Source organism: Chinchilla lanigera, unplaced genomic scaffold (genome assembly GCF_000276665.1).
Source record: "Chinchilla lanigera isolate Chin_1 unplaced genomic scaffold, ChiLan1.0 scaffold00012, whole genome shotgun sequence".
NCBI classification, from domain to species: domain Eukaryota; kingdom Metazoa; phylum Chordata; class Mammalia; order Rodentia; family Chinchillidae; genus Chinchilla; species Chinchilla lanigera.
The window spans coordinates 12,415,713-12,435,550 of NW_004955413.1; the positions used below are offsets into that span (position 1 = coordinate 12,415,713).

The 19,838-nt window shown below is 38.5% G+C and overlaps 1 pseudogene; it reads right to left on the minus strand.

Annotated features, from left to right (window-relative positions):
* Positions 1-755: 755 nt before the first annotated feature.
* Positions 756-1,057, minus strand: LOC102006116 (annotated as a pseudogene).
* Positions 1,058-19,838: the final 18,781 nt, after the last annotated feature.

Sequence of the window (19,838 nt, forward strand, 5' to 3'; positions counted from 1 at the left end):
TTTTGTACTGTTTCCCTAGTCTTTATCCCAAAATCACTGTTTTTATCTTGGTTATATATGTATCATTTAAAGAGGGATACCCTTATGAAGCCAGTCTCACTCTAGTAAACTTGTAAAAGAAAAATGATACAGAATAAAGAATAATGTAGATACTGTATTTCCTTACTGATCCTCATCTAATCCTGGGAAAATCACTTCCCTAAAGCAGTAATTCTATCCAACACAGTTTTTTTCCATTTCTAAACAGAATCAGAAAGAAAAGTGAAATCATAGGCAGCCTCTAGTTTATTAGACATGTGTGCTTTTCATAGTTCATTGCTGGTAATACTTGAAAATCAAGAGTAAATTCAATTATTACTCTATTTGAATTAAATTCTTAGGCCAATATTTTTTAATGTATGCTTTAATAAGTATAAAGTATATCAATAATTAGGGAAGCTGACCAAGATGCATAAATTAGAAGGGTCAAGTATCCACCTAAATTTTCTGTATTTCCTTTTTTTTTGCAGAATATTTATTAAGGTTGTTTAACATACAATTTTTCATTTTGGAAGTGTTTTTGGTTTTTGTTTTGAGACAAGGTCTCACTAGTTCCAGCTGGCTTGAACTCACTACGTAGCCGAAGCTGGCCTCCAACTCATGGCAATCCTCCTGCCTCAGTGCTGGAGTTGTAAGTGTGCACCACCACATCCGGCGGGAAATCCTTTACCATGAAGCTAGTTCTTGTGTCCGATGACAAACAGTACCCACAATCATTATTCTGGTTCTCCCTGTTAAATAAATTCCATTTCTTCTTGAGATGGAAGTTTCTTTCTGTATCGCTGCAATAATATTTTCATTATTTCTGCTGTGTCCAGGGGCCCCTCCTTCATCAGCAACTTGATTATTTATTTCCCTTAAATGCTGCAAAATCACAAGACTGAGATGATATCTCTGCTGATCTCAAAGCTTCTCATACACTGGTTTAGGACTGGTTCTTCTGTCAAGCAACCTTATGAACGGCATACATGGCTTGACCACCTGAACTGCTGGCAGACGCCATCTTGCTGCTCACCATGACCTTGGGGAGGGGCACAAAAATACTCATAATTATGATGCTATTTGGTAAAAACTGCACTAAAGCACCGCTTTCGAGGCCCTTTCCATGAGGTTTTAGATAATGAGAGTATCAGAAAGATCTCACTGTCTTACTCCTAAATTGGCTGTTCACACAAACCTTGAAAACTGTCCTCTAAAGACAGGGTGGAAAAGAGAGGTGTGAGACTGAAGTCCTCTCACTTGTGTCAGCCTGTTCATCCAGAGTTCAGTCTATTCAAAGGTTACAAAATGCCTTACCACAATGCTTTACTTATGAAATATGCGAAATTTCAAAGGGAATTATCATTGCTCATATTTAAAAGAATGAGAATTTGAAAAACAGGCATGTTTGCCAGAGTAACAGTGCATTTTGCCTGTCACCATGACTAAACTTTTTCAGAGTATTTCAATTTAGTTTCAGTAAAACTTGTGGCCTTTTACCTTTCAGACCACTGGGGAGTTACTGGTACAAATCTTAAAATCAACAGGCAAGACAAAAACTTACTTCCTCCATCATTTAACAACAAGTATTGAGCTCCTCTCTTACACAAAGGGAGCACTAGTGAGGGCTTTGTGGCTGGGCCAGATGTGAAGCTCAGATACGGAGGCTACCTACAAGAAGCCTTATACTGGTAGCCATGAGACACACAGCTTACAACATACAACAGAAATATGCGCCTAACAGATCCTGAGAAAGCATACTAGGAGGGAGGAGGTATCAATGAAGATAAAGGTTATTTTATTATGGCAGAGAAACTGAAACTTAAATGACAGCTTAGATTTGTATGTGCTGATAAAGTCCAAAGACATTCAACAGGAGAGACACTTGAAGCAGTGAAATTGGAAAGACTGAAGTATTACAGGGAGCTTGGTACAGTAAAAACTAGTCTTGTTTACTGTACTAGTCTTATTACAACTAGTCTTATTTACTGTACAACTTTGGCAAGACAGATTTAAAAGAAGTAATGTAAATAAACTGAAGTGGGCAGGTATATTAAGATATAGCAAAACACAGACACAAAGGCAGCTATAGAGATAGACCATCAGGAGACAGTAGTTTAAGAAAATGTCAGGAGACCCCAAAATGGTGAAGAATTAAGCAAAAGGGGCAAAAGCAAGAGATAACAGCAGTATCTGGCAACCAATTAGACAGGAGAAGGGATCAAAGACATATTCTTCTGATGGACTAGAAATTCTCCCTAGGACTGAGCTATTTCTGAATCTATTATAAAAGATTATTTGTGGCCAAATTGATAGTTGATTTAAAAATAGGAAAAGGGAAAAAAATCTATTCCATATCATCTAATCATGAACTCAAATGAGACATCATAAAGAAATTATCCCATTTTTTTTCTTCTGGCATTCTTTTTCTTTTTTTAAGCTTTGGAAATAAATTGGTGAAAACATGCCTGGAAGTCATCCAAGTGACAAAGGAAACTCAATATTCAAGTGTCATCTGATCATAACTTTCCCTTTCAATTCCAGGCCCGAAGCCACTGAATGTAAGAGTAAGCTCTGCCCAAATGTAAAGCTAAAAATACACAAGAATGACAAGAGATGGGGAAGTGGAATGGTACCGTAGACAAACTGCATCTGCCTCACAATTTCACCTCCAAATGCTCCAGGAAAGAAAACGGATATAACAGTCCAACAGTGAACACATTAATTCTGTTCAGTGTTGCTATCATACTTTGTTTACAGGGAAAGCAGGAATTGGAATCGCTAGTACCCAAAACCATTTAAGTATTTATTCACTGAACATATATTCAGACAAAAAAAATCAGGACTTAGTATGCAGCTAGCATTGTGCAAAAACACAAAAGAGACCAAAGATTAAGTGCTCATAGATGGGTTCAGGAGAAAAACAAGTCAGTGACTGGTAGACTACAACATGGTAACTATTTAAAGGAAGTATGAGATGCCATTTGGGTACAAAGAAGAGATGACTAATTTTTTTTTTTTTTTTTCTGGTAAAGAGATCTTTAAGCTGAATTCAAAATAATGAGTAGTTTTCCATAGACAAAACTGACAAAGGAGAAGCTCAAGACAGATGGAATAGCATGACAAACAGAAGAGCAAAACAAAGTGTATACAGGAAATTTCAATTAGTATGGTTTTTATGGAGGAAAAATGAAAGAAGGACTTTGGACAGAAAGCAGGGACTGTGCGACAGAGGGCCTTCACTGTGTGCCACTATAAAGAAGAGCCGGACTTCATAATGAGCTCAGGGAGAAACTCTGAAGAATGCCAAGCAGGGTGGCAATGCGATCAGCAGTGAGGTGGGCAGAGGGGAGGGTTCTGCCAGCCATGCGGGAATCACTAGGATTCAAAGCTGCCCACTAAAACATGGTGCAGAATGTGGGAAGGCAGAGGAAAAGAGTCCAGAAAAAGTCAGATGCCCCCTGTTGCCACCTGGGTAACCGTAGCCCCATGAAAAGGGACAGGGAAAGAAGACTGAGGTTGGCGGAAATGCATCACTTTTGTTTTGGGAAATGTGAGTCTAAGGGGTTTGCATGTGGCTGGGGTAGTCAGAAATGCAGGGTCAGCCCTCAGGAAAAAGGCATGGGCTGAAGTCAAAGTGAGACTCATGTGCTAAGAGAAGCCTCTCTCCTGAGGTCATCTTGAAAGGTAATGAAACAAAGACTGGAACACGAAAGGAAACTAGGGCTGAGAAGAGGCTTCTGGAAATTCAGAACTTTCTCAACTTGTGTTTCAGATACACAAAACCAGGAGCTGGGAAAAAACAAACAAAAAAGTGCTGTCACTACTACCAACAGATGCAGCTAGACTTACCTGAGCAGACTTACCTAACTACCCGCTTCCAATGGCTCTTGGATACCTGTTCCACCCAAGGTGCACGGTTTCTGAAATAACATCTGAAAGGGCAGGTGGGTGCACACTAGCAAACAACAGCCCAGAGGAACCAAAGGAAGGGAAAGTTTCTTTTAAGCAAGTGGCAAAGTTCATTACAAACTCATGTTCATTCAGCAAACAGACAAACCTGCACAGTAACCAGAAACTGTGTGATAAAAATTCAGCAGGAAACAAACAAAGTCCATGTCCTCCAATAGTTTACAGGTATATACAACAGCAAAACAAAACAAGACTTTTTTTTTAATTGTACATTTTCCTTTTAGTTTTGGAGACATGCACTCAGGCACCAGACCTCAGTGGATTGACTAATGCAGAAGGGAAGACAAGGAGACAGCAGGTATTGACTTTTCTGCAAAAATCTCAGAGAAAGAAGACAGAGATAAGACAGCAACAAGAAGACCCTAAGGTAATATTTTCCAGATGTGAAAATTACCCCATCAAGAGACACCAAAACACCAAGAGCTTACTATATAAACACTCAGACATGGACATGTACAATGAGAGAGGAAATATTTTAAGCGGACTCCATAATACATTTTACAATAGACAGAGGCCTACATTATTAAAATTACATTCCTACATTATTAATTTTAATTATTGATGGCTCTCTTACTGCACTTTGGTTTAAGTCAAGGTGAAAATTAGAAGGCAATCCTGAGGCCACAGAACTTCAGTCAGCCCCAGAGGAAAAAGAAAATGAATGGAGATTCCCTGATGCCATTGACATTAAAGATATTCATAGGATCCGTTCCCCATCAGAGGGATACATGAAATATTTTAAAACTGGGTTCACCAATCCCTTGAAAAGATGCTGAGGATGAGTAAGTAAGTTTTGGGAATGGGAAGAAAGATACAACGGGGCAGAAGCAAGACAGCGTTCTAAGTCCAAGTATTTAAATAATGATTTAAATGTGTCTAACTGACATAGCCCACATGTATTTTATCATTTCAGCAAATAATCTTAGTACATTACGTTGATATAATATATGATGTGAAACATACAAACGGGAAGAAGAAATTCCTATCTGTGCCTAACCAGTCTACAGAGAGACAAGAAGAGAAGTCATTGTCGAACCAAACAAAAATAATAATTCATATTGGTACCTATAATTTGATCTCATGGTTGGCAGGAGTGATTTACAAACTGTGTAACTAAGGCTGGAAATCTTATGGGACTTTAATTAACATAAGTAATTACATGTATTCAGAAATATTTGTTAAATATAAGAAAAACAGCCTCATCTTATTTAGATAGCTGAACCACTGTCAAACTAATTTACTGCAGAACAAAAGAACAGAAATAATTCCACCATTTAATGATATATTCAAACATTAACATTATCTTTTTTTCCTTTTAAAATAGGTCTTCCAAAATAACTATGTATTAGACTACTATCAAAATCCCCTGGTAATGATTTAAGACACAGGAGGATTATCCAGAACAAGGAAATAATGAATTAAAGGTTCTTTTAGAACAAAAGTGCTTGCATGTTAAGGACCTGGCAAAACTGCAGAGATGAATTTTTATATACATCCATCCTGCCTCGTCCTCCCCGCACCACTCTCAACTTGCACACAATCTTAGTGTTATCGAAGCTAACAGCAGACAGTTATTACTCTCCAGGTAGGGAGACAGAGCCTGGAAAATTAGGTCACAAGGTTGCCACAGGGACTCCAACCATCTGTCTGGCGAGTGTGTATGACTTCCGCCTCCCTGTGATTCTGTGGTACAGTGCCCAGTAGGCAAGATAAAGGGAAGGTTAGCAGGGCTTTCTACAACAGAGACAAAAATATCTGATCCAGATTGCCATGAATGTGGGAAGACTCAGGCACCTCGGTCCTTCCACAGCCAACAAAGTCATCGATAAAGTGATAAGTATCTAGAACATCGTGTGCTGACATCTTTTTAATTTTAAGTACTGTGTCCATCACGGCCCAACCCCTACATACTGACAGGATTTAGAAGGAATCCTTGATCCTGCTACCACACTACCATGCTTTCTGTAATGCAAATAAAGAAGTTTTCTGAAACAGATAGTTATGAATCTTTCATTCATATTAGCTAACTAGAAACACATGAGCCACACACATTGTGAGGATCATTTCAACAGTGTGTAATTTGAGAAGTATGTTGGAAAGGCTTGGCTCTACTACGGGAGGAGGAGTATACGTTTTTCTTTCTTGCAAGTGAAACGCAAGAGCAATTTCACAACTTTACAATTCATATGGCAGTCTTACCCACATGCAAAATTCAAGATAACAGTATTTTCCCAAATCTATAAAGTTTAACACTTTGACACCAACTTGAAGTCCACAGGATGAATTCATTTTATAAATAATGGGTTTTTCATTCCTAAAGTTTCCAGGGAAAAAAATATTGAATAGTGGATATAAAAATAACACAAGCCAGACTTGTCTCATTTGTCTGATATGATCTTAAATTGACCTTAATAGCTGAAAATCTTTCAAAAGGTGGGCTGGTATATTGTAATTTTTCCCAAAGCTCATAAATAACAAGCATTCCTCTGTGAAATTATTGTAAAATCAGGCATAATTTGGAAAGACATTTTATAATCCACAATAACAATACACATAGAAAAATATAATACAAAATATCTTCACATTTGAATTGAGAAATGTGAATTTTTGAATAGAAAAATGTGAATAGCAATTACAGAGAGACAGGTTTCCTTTATTTTCCACATTTGTTTTAACATTTACCTCTTTTTTTCTTCCCAGTACTAGGGATGAAACCCAGGGCCTCAAGCGTGTAACCACTGAGCTACATCTCCAGCCCTTTTTTAAAAAAATTGTGACAAGGTCTCACTCAGTTGCCCAGGCTGACTTCAAACTTGAAAACCTCCTACCTCAGCCTCCAGAGTAGCTAGGATTACAGGCATGCCATGCCTGGCTGATGCTTCTTTAAAGTTTTTCAGCTTCTTTTAATTTAACCTAACAAGTGGCACTTAGTAAAGATAAGAACTTTGACTGCACTGCTAAGTACAATATCCTCATTATTTACTAATAGAACTAGCATTTAATGGCACTTATTCTTGTTTCCCTATTAACAGATACATTTCACTAACTGAAACAAAATTATTTTCTACTAGATGAAGTTGTATATGTCCAACACTGTAAGATCAAGAAATTAAATTGGGTTGCATTAAGCCAATGGGCCTGGGAATGACCCAGCCAGCCTTCTACTCATACATAAACTACCTCACAGATGCACATCACAAGGAAGATCACTGAAGAATGCTAAGCGAGCTAACAAATCTAACGCCCCTAAAACAATACACACTCACATACAAAGGAGAATTGCTATATACTTTATTAAGTTCAATACGCCATTATGAAATATTTTTCTTCTATATGTCTTCTTTTAAAAGAAATACCTGTCCCAGTACTATCCTTTCCAGTGGGTGACAGCAATAATGAAAACTTAGCAAGAGTAATTAGAAGGGGAGGAAATGGAAGCTGAAATGATCACAGCCAGGAGCTTTTAAAAATTCTTTCAGAATGGAAAAAAACACACTTCTGGCTAAATTAGTCCCTCTAGTCTTAAAAGTTAAGCCATGTTCTCAAAGCAATCCTCATGAAAATCCGCAGACACCATAATTCTCTGGAAGAGAGAAAAACCTTGCAGGATTAGATTAGCTACCTAATCTGAACAAACCACCCCAAATTCATACCCTGGGTCTCAGAAACTAACCAGCACAACACTAGCCTCTGTGAATCTGCAAGTGTTTTCTACACGAATGCAGAAAATCCAATTAATGTCCACCATAGCCTACTAAAATCACTGTTAGCTAGAATAAATGTACCTAGCTATTAAATCTTATAAAAATAGGAATTTCCATGTTCAGAGCCCAAAGCCTTTTATTTTGTCTTTATTTACTGAATATTTACTACAGTCTTACATTAAAGAATATCTTGTTTCTGACAACATATAATCAAAGTTCCTTAGACACAGTACTCCAACAGCACAGTGGTGATAAAAATGACTTACGACTTCCTGAGAAATTTTAGTACTTCTACTCTCGAGACCAGTGAACTATTTCTCTATCAGATTCCACCAACAACATCTCTTTTTTCAATCATTTTACCATTTTATTAATCAGTTTAGAACTTTATTTTAAATGTTATACTTCGAGATAATAGTAGCGTGATCTCATTGATGGCTTTGAAAACCATAAGTATAACACAAAATGTAATTGATCCATTGTATTCAATTACTCTTTATCAATAGATCTTTTATCATGTAGCCCTGGGAGAGCTACAAAATCATACTTCAACTATTCCATTAACTGCCTGGCAGAAAGAAAGCAGAAATAACTATAGATAACAGATATTGCTGGAAGAGGGAAGCCCTGGAGTTAAGATGAGACTTAGATTCCTGTTTAAATGCTACGGAATCCACTGTACAAAATTCTTTTATATAACTTCACTTGGGGCATATCTCAATTCAGAGTCTAAAATTCCCTACAGTGATAAGGGACTTCCACAAAATAAAATAAAAGCTTTTTAAAAAAAAAAAATCAGTAGCAGGTATGTATTCTGAAATACAAATAAAACCATAGTGGATCTTCCTAACTAGTATAAAAACTGAGCAGCTTTATTTTGAGGCGAGGCCCCATATACTATTATAGTTAAGCACTGTTATCATATTGACTCTGGACACTATTTCATGATCCTTCTAATGAGATTTTACTATTTTCAAAATAAGTTGTACCCAAATAAGATGGAAGGTGATATGGACTTCAAATACTCCTTTGTTTCAAACCCCCTAGCTGCCTAAACTTGACCTTCACTGTCATAACTACTATGAATGTCTCTTTTATTGAGACTTCTCTCACCATTGCCAACATCTCACCAGATAGTGAGAAAATCACAGTTGTACTAATGGGAAAGACATCAAAGTTATGAAAGATAGGCTTTTCAAATAAAGTCATCTGAGGACTGAATAAGGCTGCCAGACTCTGGGGCTAGAGAACAAGGAAAGTGAAGAGTGAATGGCGTTGGAGAAGCCCACGTGATGACTTATCTGCCTCAGGGTTTTCTGGGACTACTTTCTTCCTGAGACCATTGAAAGTAGCGAGGCTTAAGATAAAGTTGAAAAATGTGAAATGTGGCCAAGTACACAGATATTGTGGTAACTAGGACTGAAACGTTTTGCCTCAATACTTTAGGAAAGAAACATAAAAAGTTAAAATATTTTCAGAAAGAGGCTTTAAACAACTGATTCTGTAATTTTATAAAACAGCAAATGTACGAATGTGTAGAATATAAACACCTGATTATTCCTAAATTTAAGTGACGGTATAGAAGGAAGGAGGGACGGAGATAATTTTTTTCAAGATAGGGTCTCACGAAGTTGCCCAAGCTGGTCTTAAAGTCCTGAACTCAAGTGATCCCCTATTTCAGCTTTTGAAGTGCTGGCACTCCAGGTATGCCACCCTGCTTGACTAAGTTATCGGGTTTTTTATTATTCTCTATACATTATTGCTCAGGCTAGGCTATCATGGATTTTTCATTTTAAAATAGAAGTGTTTAATGCTTCAAGCAGTCTGTGAAATAATGCACATTTTAATCTTTAGAGGGTCATTTTCCTCAGTAGTTAAAAACAATCTAACGCATATCCTTTGGTCACATACATTAATCCCACACCTTTACATGGGTATCACGTGAATAATGCTACAAGAATTAGCTCAATGGCCAAATTTTCATCACAAAAAAGCTCTACTGCTTTGAATTATTCAGAATTTCACAAGGCCCCACAAAAAAGCAAAATGAAAGACTATCAACAAAATTAATGTTCTCTCTTGACTTACAGGATCTTGATGTACAAAAAATATAATATTGTAGCAGTCAGCACGGTACCAAAAACAGACTATACCGGAGAAATTCTGCTAATATGGATAAACACAATAAAATTGTAAGTGAAGCTCAATTTAGGATAGGGTTTCTAGATCAACATTCCTCAATTAAAGAGTAACATTTTAAAACTACCAAATATATAGTTTGTCATAAAACAGTTAAAGATCTGAAAACACACTAGAAAGAGAAATTGTAGATTTATACGCACAAACACAAGCACAAGCTGAGCCTTCTTTTATGCAGGGAGGGGAACATCTACAGAGGTAATGTTCTCCTTTCTTCTCTATATGAAAGAAACAACCAAATACAGAACATGTGCACTGCTACAAAACAAGTCATTAATATTCCAAGTTATAAAGTCAATCTCAAGCAATCTAGGCCAGCAACCCCCCCAAAAGAAGCAAGTTTTTTTTTTAATTTGACATTCACTATCATTACAATGTACCTTTGTTTAAATGTTAAAACTACCTTATTGTACATTTGTGTGTAAAATCACCATTAACCTGGAGTATTGAAATCACCATAGAAAATTAGATAAATTTCATTAAATATATTTTCAAAAGGGACATGATTTACATTTATTTGTCTTCACAGCTTTATTTTGTCACTTCCACTTTTCTCAACATTTAAATTTCTAATGAATATATTATAAACAATTATAATTACAAACAAATATTGGAATCAGCAGGATAAAATGACAATTTAATGATCACAAATATACTTCATATACTAGAATCATTTTGTTGTTGCAGTAAGCTAATAAATATCCTAGTAATATACACTGAGCTCAAGAAATAAGGAATAATTTAGGAAGATAACATTCTAATGCTACTAATACAAGATTTTCTGAGTAAAATGGAATCCAAAGGCCTTCAATAAAAATATTTTTTCCTTCTTTTATGTTCAAACTTTTCTTCTTTATCTTTATCTTTATTTTTCCATCAATATTTTGCTTTCCTATTTTCTTCTTCCCTTATATTAAAAACAATTTTTCAGCTATAGAACTCTGACTTCCTGTCAAGCCACAATTCATTTAACAAATCACTTCGGTGTACTTTTCAGTACTGTGGTTTAAGATTCTGTTCAGAGTCTGTTTTAAGGCCCAGGATTCTAGATTGAAACAGACTGCACTCTTAAATTGCTGGGCTATTAAATATAAGAATGGTTTCACACAGGACCTCCGATTTTGCCAAAAACATGCCCGTTCTCTTTGTGAAGTCCCGGACAATCATTTAAGTGTCACACGGCTCAAAGCATACCGCCGAGTTTACCTAACATAAAGGACTGCATTCAAAAAGCCATATGATTCAAGTGATTTCCACAGTTCTTCAGCAGGTTTGGTATCTTTATTCTCTCCTCCCTTGACGTCATGAATAGTCTATTGTTCTATCACTTTATGAAAATGGAAAATAACTGGTTCTTCAGTGCTCTGGGAGCTCTGAGTGTGGGAATGCCCAGAATCTCCCCCACTCCCACGGTTCCGACCCATTCAGCACTTGCCAGACACCCAGCCCTCTCTGCCTGGAAGGCCAAGTCCAGCCTCACACTCTCCCTGTGGGCCTCAAAATCTCTGACTTCTTAGCCACCATGAACTTCTCTCCATTTTTTTTAACTATGTACTGAAACATAAACATACACACACACACACACACACACACACACACACACACACACGCACTCCTTTTTTCACTTAACTCCTTTCCCCTAGCAACTGTGTCAAGAAGACTAAGGCAGATAAGGCGCTCTGATTCCAAAGTCCATTGTTTATTTTCAATACACACTTCCTTTAGCTCCACACTGCACCGAAATGGTCATCTGTCATCTGGCTCTTTCCATTTCCTGGGTCTCCTAATGACAGAAGGCAGAAATCCTGCCCTTCTTTTTTTTTTTTTTTTTTTTTTACCACAGTCAGTTCTTTGCATTCAGACATGGGGAATTGAATGGTTGAGGTAATCTATTTTTGAGATACGGTCTCACTATGTAGCCTAGGCTAGCCTCAAACTCATAGTGATCCTCCTGCTTCAGCCTTGAGAGTGCTGGGATTACACACCACACCAGCCCAATCAACCTGCTTTATTCGTCTTTGTACAATATTGCCAATGTCTGGCACAGAACAGATACTCTGTAATCCCAGCACTCAGGAGGCTGAAGCAGGAGGATCATTGTGAGTTCAAGACCAGCCTGGGCTACAAAGTGAGCTCAAGGCCAGCCTGAACTGCATAGCGAGTCCCTGTCTCAAAAAGAAAAAAAAAAAAAAAAAAGAAAGCAAATGCTCAATCAATGAAGACTGCAAAACCAAGTGAAATGCAATAATGTTCAACTCAGAAATATTGTCTATAGAAAGTAGTTTCACAAGTGTTAATTTTATTCAACAAGGCCTACCAAATGTGATGTGCTATGCTTCAACCTGCATACCACAGGGAGTTCCAAGACAACTTAGACTCAGCTCTCTGCCCCTAAGAAACTTAAAATTCAGTGGAAGAAAAAGGAAAATAGGTAACTAGTGCTACCATTGACTATTTATTTCATTTTTCCCAATTCCCCCATAATCTGCTCTTTAAAAGAATCTCATTCTTTATAAACACACTCCAGCAGCACACACCTCTAAGTCAGTGCAGCATAAATTAGTCAACAAGAACGGATCTGAAGTATATACTCTGTTGAGCCATTTTTATTTGGCTCAGCGGTCACTTAAGTAGCATATGGGATTAAAGAAGAGAGTAAGATCAAGGGAGATGACGCTATTCTTATACTTTTTCTTTTGTGAAAGACAGCAGAGCCCAGTGGAAAGAAGGTAGATTTGGGGGGAATATCAGGGTTCCCATCCCAATGCTATCAACCTTACACAAGTCTCTTTGTTTTGCAGAGCCTACTCCTTATCTCTAATGTGGAGATTGAGAGACTGGCCTGAAGGGGTTCTCATAAAAGGACACAATGGATGTAACACCTGCCATACCTGTCAGCTTCTCTACATGCTTCTTGAAAGCAGCTGGTTCTAACTCTCATGGAACAATATAAATACTTCTGTTTCCAATGTCCACAACACAAAATATTTAGTAAAGAGAGTACTTGGAAAAAGCCACTTGTGACAGAAGAGGGATGGGCCTCAATTCAAGCACAAGGTCCTGAGTTCAATTCCTGATACCAAGAAATAAAACACATTTATTTGTATTAGTCTAGCCACACTTGTTTGTGCTAATACAATTAGATATCCACACACACAAAAAAAGTTAATCTAGACAGTGATCCTATACCTTTTGCAAAAAAAATTAACTCTAAGTGGATGACAAATCTAAATAGGAAATGTAGAGCTATTAAAATTTACAAGTTATTGGGTTGTATGCTACTGTCTAGAATTTGGCTCTCAGTGAATTGAGACTATGTATGTCCAGCCTTTTGGCTTGCCTGGGCCATCCCGAGTGAAGAGGAATTTTCTTGAGGCACACATAAAGTATATAATATATATATACACACATATACATATCAAAGTAGCAAAACTTCCTTAATATTTTTAATATGGTAAATTATTTTATGAAATAGCACAATAAGCTCAAGTTTCATAATTAAATAAGAAAACTTCCATGTCTGCTTAATAACAAGCAATGCCTAGCTTCACAGGCACACACAGGTGCAGGCGGGTTCAAATACCATTATCAGTAATCTCTGAGTTTTACCTGCCAAGTCGCCGAAGCCATGTAACATTTTCCTTTCCACTGGTTTCAAATGGACTGACTGTGTGTGACCTGTGCAGGAAGCAGAGGTAATGCTGCACTGCGCCCTCCCCTACACAGCATTCACTGTTGCCGGTGCAGGCTGTACTGGAGCAATTCACAATCCAGTCGTGAGAAATAGCACTGAAAATAGCCAGGTATGGTGGGATACTCCTTCAGGCCCAGCACTGAGAGGCTAAAGCACATGGACCACAAGTCCAAGCCTAGCCTGGGCAACTTAGCACTGTAGGGAGACTCTGGCTCCAAGCAAGAAACAAGGGTTTGGGGTTCAGCTCAGTGCAAAGGCCCTGAGTTCAATTCCTCATATGGGGGCGGGGGATCACACAATAATGCTAAAAGTTTATGGTCTCACAGAGCACAGGTCACAGGTTCAACAGGGCTGATTAGGACCATGCAAATCAGCAACCACTTCAGAGAGACCTGTCCTGCCCATATCAAATACGTCTTTGTTCTTCCTTAGCGCTGGACCTGTGACATTCTGGACTAGTTATGTTCTCACATGTGCATAATGTGTGTCAGTAAGTCATCTCTTCTGCTGTCTTTACTGAAGAATCAAAAATAAATAAGTAAACACGATAAAAGACAGGTGGCCCTGGGTCTGGCAAGGGTGTCAAATATGACACCAGATCATAATGAAATTGATGAGTCTGCCTTATCAAAATTAAAAGCATCTGTTCCAATGACACTGTCAAAAGAATAAAAAGACAAGCTAGTATTGGAGGAAATATTTAGAAAACATATCTTTTAAAACTGCTTATATATAAAGTGTATTTTTTAAAAAAACTCAAGGTGCTGAGGATGTATCTCATGGGTAGAGCACAGGCTTAACACGAACAAGGACATGGGCTTGTTCTCTAACACTGAAAAGCAAACCTTTTTTATTTAAAAACTTAAAACTTGACAATAAGAAAACAGACTCATTAGAAGTTGGGCAGATGATCTGAACAGATGTCTTACCAGAGAAGATACAGATAAGCATGTGAGAAGCGGTTCATGACACACCACCGGGAAATGAAAGTCATAGTGAGATACAGCATGCTATGCACCTGTTAAAGTTAATAAAATCCAGAGAATTAGGGCCAGGGAGATAGTTCAGTGGCATAAGTGCCTGCATGGTCCCGAGTTTGATTCCTGGTATAAAAAAAAAGAACTGATAAAATAAATACTATCAAGGATGTGAACAAGAGGAAATCTCATTCATCTCTGGTGTGACTGTAAAATGATACAAGTCACTTTGGAAAACAGTCCGGCAATTTCTTACAAAGTTAACTATAATCCTGAAGTAAGTATTTGCAATCACACTCCTAGGTGTTTACCCAACTGATCTGAAAACATATTCTCTACCCAAAAACCTAGATATGAATGTTCATCACAGCGTATTCATAGTTGTCAAAAAGAGAAGTAATCAAAATATCCTTCAACAGATGAATAAACTATGATACATCCATTCAGTGTAATACGGTTATGCAATAAAAAGGACTGAGCTCTCAAACCCCAGAAGACGGGGATGATCCTTAAATACATAGTGCTGAGGCAACAGGTCAGTCTGGCAAGGCTGCACACTTTAAATCATACCATGTCTGGAGAAGAGAAAGAGACAATAAAAAAATCATTGGTTGTCATGAGGTGAGGGTACAGAGCGTTTTAGAGCACAGAAGATTTTAATGTGTTCAAATTGCCAGGTGTAGGGGCGCACGCCTATAGTCCCAGCACTCAGGAGGCTGAGGCAGGAGGACTGCCAAGAGTTCAAGGCCAGCCTGGGCTACATAGTGAGTTCAAGACCAGCCTGAACTACATAGCAGAACCCTGTCTCAAAACATTAAAAAAAAAAAAAATGTATGCAATAATCTCACTAAAAGAGGTCAGGAAGAAAATGTACTTAGCTAACTAACTTCAGAAAGTAGTGGAGATTATGAAATTGAAAGTCAAAAGAGCTGCATATAAGTACTGCACTCTAGGTGATAAAATTGTTTTCCGTGAGTTTCCAATATTGTCATGCTTGTGTAATAGAAATGAGTAAGTAAGGAAAGTAAGGAAATGGATGATGGATGGTAGGAGCCAGATTTTGTTTCGCTGTTAAAGTGAGTTTCCAGATAAAAGAAGCGCAGAGGATGTGCATGGTACTGGATTACAGTTAAAGATGTGAGTATGATCTCATACTTAGTCTAATATGGATACACACAGCTACATAGAAGTATGTATACACACAAGGCATGACGAAAGTATATGGCGAATGTTTAACCTTATGAAAAATATCACAGCAAAAGACTTACGAGTACTCCTCTTTGCTTTGAACACACATCCCAACATTCTTGCCACTGCCTGAAGCAGCCCTGAAAGTTTTCTTTCGTAAGTGTCTTTACCAAGTATGATCAGAAATACAAAATACGGTGACCACTGCCACTGAATGCCACCCAGCAGAAGTCAGGCTTACGAAAACACTGCACTGCGTCCTCATCCGAGCTGCTCAGGGGGTCTGGCACTGCAACTTCTGGCTCTTCCCCCATATTAAAATGGTCATGAAAGAGAAATGTTTTGAATCAACTCAGAATATCAAGGCAACCATGACGGCACAACTAACATCAAAAAGAGGGCTTCCAGACTTGCTTCAGAAAGCGGTGAGAACAACGGGATAAGTGTGTTCAAAGCAAAGAGCAGCATTTTGTGGGTGATTTATGGCAAGGTGTCTTTCACTGTAATAATCTTTTAAATGTGAACATTCACTGTATCTTCTGATCACACCGTGTATATAGCACTATGTACAGTTATACTCATAGCCGGAGGTGTGAATATACCCAAGCATCTCCTGCTTTTTCAGATGACAGCCTGGAAGGCACACATAGGTTTCCGTAGCAATACTCTTCACACACAGATCTTGGTTTCTGATACCACTTCCCAGCAAAAGGAGCCAGATTCCTTGGACAAAGAGCCGATTCTAGGACTAGATCTATACAAGACAAACCCGCAGCTTCTTACAGCCCCAGACAGTAAAGAAATGATGAAAGGCAAAATGTCACACTTGTGGCCGTATATTACAGGGACGGAGGAGCCAAGTGTAAGAATATGATCAACAAAAAAAAAGTAGGAGTGGATTACAACCCAAAATATAAAAAATATAAAATATACTTCCATGAGTTCAGACCTACATAAGTAAATGATTGAGTGAGCGAAGGAAAAGAGAAAAATTCCTGCACAGAATTACAAATAAAGTATGTACACAGATACTCCACTCGAGTGGGAGATGGGGTGAGGGACTGTAATTCTCTACTCCCTAAGTATGAGTTGTACACAGTGACTTCCAAGGGTACAAGGGGAAGGAATGAGGAACTTCGCAGCGAAAAAATCTGACAAACATCTGGGTGTTGTGGTTAACTCCTGTAATCCCAGCACTCAGGAGGCTGAGGCAGGAGGATTACTACAAGTTCAATCCCAGCCTAGGCTACACAATGAGTTCAAGGGTAGGCTGAACTACATAGCAAGACTCCGTCTCAAAAACCATTTTTTTAAAAAGGGGGGTAACTGACAAACTCCACCTCAGCTAGGTAACAGGTAGTCACAGTGAGTATGCAGATGTGTCCTCCTTTGTAAGTGTCTTTACCAGGTATGGTCACACCGACACCATATTCCCCTTATATGTGGTAAAAATTGCACTTTATCTCTGAAATCTTCCCAAACCCACAGTCACAGCCTTATCATGAGAAAAACACTATTTGAAAGAAAGGACATTCTACAAAATACTTGACCAGGCCTCCTCAAAACTCTCAACATCATCAAAAACAAGGAACATCTCAGAAACTTTCATGCCAAGCAGAGCCTAAGACCCATGACAACTAAATGTAACATTATCCTGGACATTAAGGTCCTGAAACAGGAAAAAAAAAAAAAATTAGATCACAACTAAGGAGAGGAGGAGGATGTAACTCAGTAACAGAGCACCCGCCCACATTACAAGTGTCCCTGGGTTCAACTCCAACAAAAGAAAGGAAAGATAAAGTATGAACAGTAAAGTATCAACACTGATTCATTATTTGTAACAAATACTAATACAAGATGGCAATGAGGGAGAAATAGTATGGGCCTACATGGGAAGTGACTGTACTATTTGTGCACTTTTTCTGTAAATCTATAATTGTTCTAAAAAAAATCAAGTTTACTTTTGAAAACCCCATTTAGCAATGTATCTAGGAAACATTGAAGGCGGTGTTGTGTAGCACTGGAGAACCACCCACTTTCTTGCATATGTTCAATTTTAAATGTTTGCAACTATTCCACTACAGAATTTTTCTTAAGTAGTTTCAGTCACTAACAGCTGCAAATAATTTCATGCAATAATTCCCAGCAGGGACGTACTACAGCCAGAGTACTTGAACGCAAGTTCCATTTCCCCCCTTCCATACTTCTGCAGATGTCTGAAAGTTTATAACCTATTGTTAACTGATGTTGTTTTGTGCTGATCAAAAAAAATTACCAAACATGTTTAATAGGATTCAGAAAAGGGAAACCAAACTTTGTATAAGTCACCTTATTGCTAAAATACTCATCCAATAAAACTTCAAGCAAGTAAAGAGGGAATTTGTTTAAAAAGTGTCGCTTTTCTCTTCAGGATCCTACCTTTGCTTATTTAAAACTGGTTTGACTGAACTGCTGCAGAATTAAAATAGGAAAATGAAGAAAAGAGGAGACTGAGGAAAGAATGAAAAGCAGTGGGGGGATGGCTGTGTAACACTGTTAACAAAAAAGAAGAAAGAATTAGGCTTTGAAATGCTCCAAATAATAACACAAAAGCAGAAAGTAGCAGGCCCTCATCACAGTGCAGAAAAGGATTAAGGTCTTATAAATAATCAGCATAGATAAGAACTTCAAAGCAGGAAAAAGTGACAAATAAAAACAAAATGAATCTTTACCTTTCATTCCAAAATGTCCAAAATTAAACCCTGGGTTCCAGATAGGGAACAAAAGAAACATCACTCTAAATATCATTTCATTGAAAGAACTGCCTGCTATTTATAATAGTCTAAAAACTACTATTTGGTAAGATTTGGTGACACTGGAAAGTGATAAGAATTACAAACCAAATACACCGAATACTGTAAACAGTGGATATCTCAGAACAGAATTAAAGGCATACTTCTCTTCTTTTTCCCTGTTGTGAAGTGAACGACTTGTGGAATTTTGCCAAGTATTAATCTGCACTAAAGACATTCTAGGAACACATTATGTTTGTGGTACATTCTCTTCTACCCTTCATGTGGTAAGTTTATAAAGTGTAAGTGTGAATCTATGACAAAAAATTTTCTATACCAGCAAGTGAAGAACTATCACGATTAATCCAGAAAACTCCAATCCCAAAGAAAACATCTATACTAGGTGACAGAGGATGACACAGACTGTAACTTCAATAGACTCACTACCACATGATCTAGCTTTCCAAACCCCACAGAGCTGTGGAATGGTAGCCTTTCAATGGAAATGAATTAGAAGCAACGTACGACGCCTTCACTTTGAGGTTGTTCTTGTGTAATGTAAGAAATTCCAATTCTTCTATCTCCCAAAAAATGACAAGCCCAAAGTCAAACTATTCACACCCTTGAAACCAAGTTTTCTTTGAGCTCATTCCTAAGATATTAGCTATTTTACCTATTCCTCCTATTATCAGAGGCAAATACTGGAGCCTTTAGAAGAAAAAGCAATAATACATTTCACTGGAACCTATTTGGGAAGGGAGGATTCCTATCCCTAAAGCTCGGCGCTGTAGATGTCTGCGGATTTCAAATGCTAATACACACAGCGTCCTGCCCCCTGCGAGACTCCCGCAGCAGCACTGTGGGAGCTACAGGCAAAGGAGGCTCTGGGAAACCGGGCGCAAGAACAATCGAGGCAGGAATCCTGCACGCAGGTAATCCTCGAACGGAAAGTAAAGAGCGGAAGCCTGGGAGAGAGAGGAGGGTCCCCGTGAGTGGGGAAACCCACTCCCCACGACCAGAGCAAAGCCATCTTCCCCGAAGTAAAATGGTGCAAGTGGAGCGGGCGAGCAGAGAGAGCAAAGTAGACAACCGTGAAGATCCGACACCTATTCTCAAACAAGGAGCTCTCGTCCTGGGATGGGTTACCGGATGGTGGGACCCTGTCCCGCCGGGTCACTTAGAAGCGAGAACCCCCAACTTGGGGCGGGGCCGGACAGTGGCCCTGCAAGCCCCAAGTCTCGGGCAACAAAAGCGGCGAGGGGACCGCTCGCTCTGCGACCGCCCCGCGGAGCAGACGGCGCAGGTGGCCGCGCGA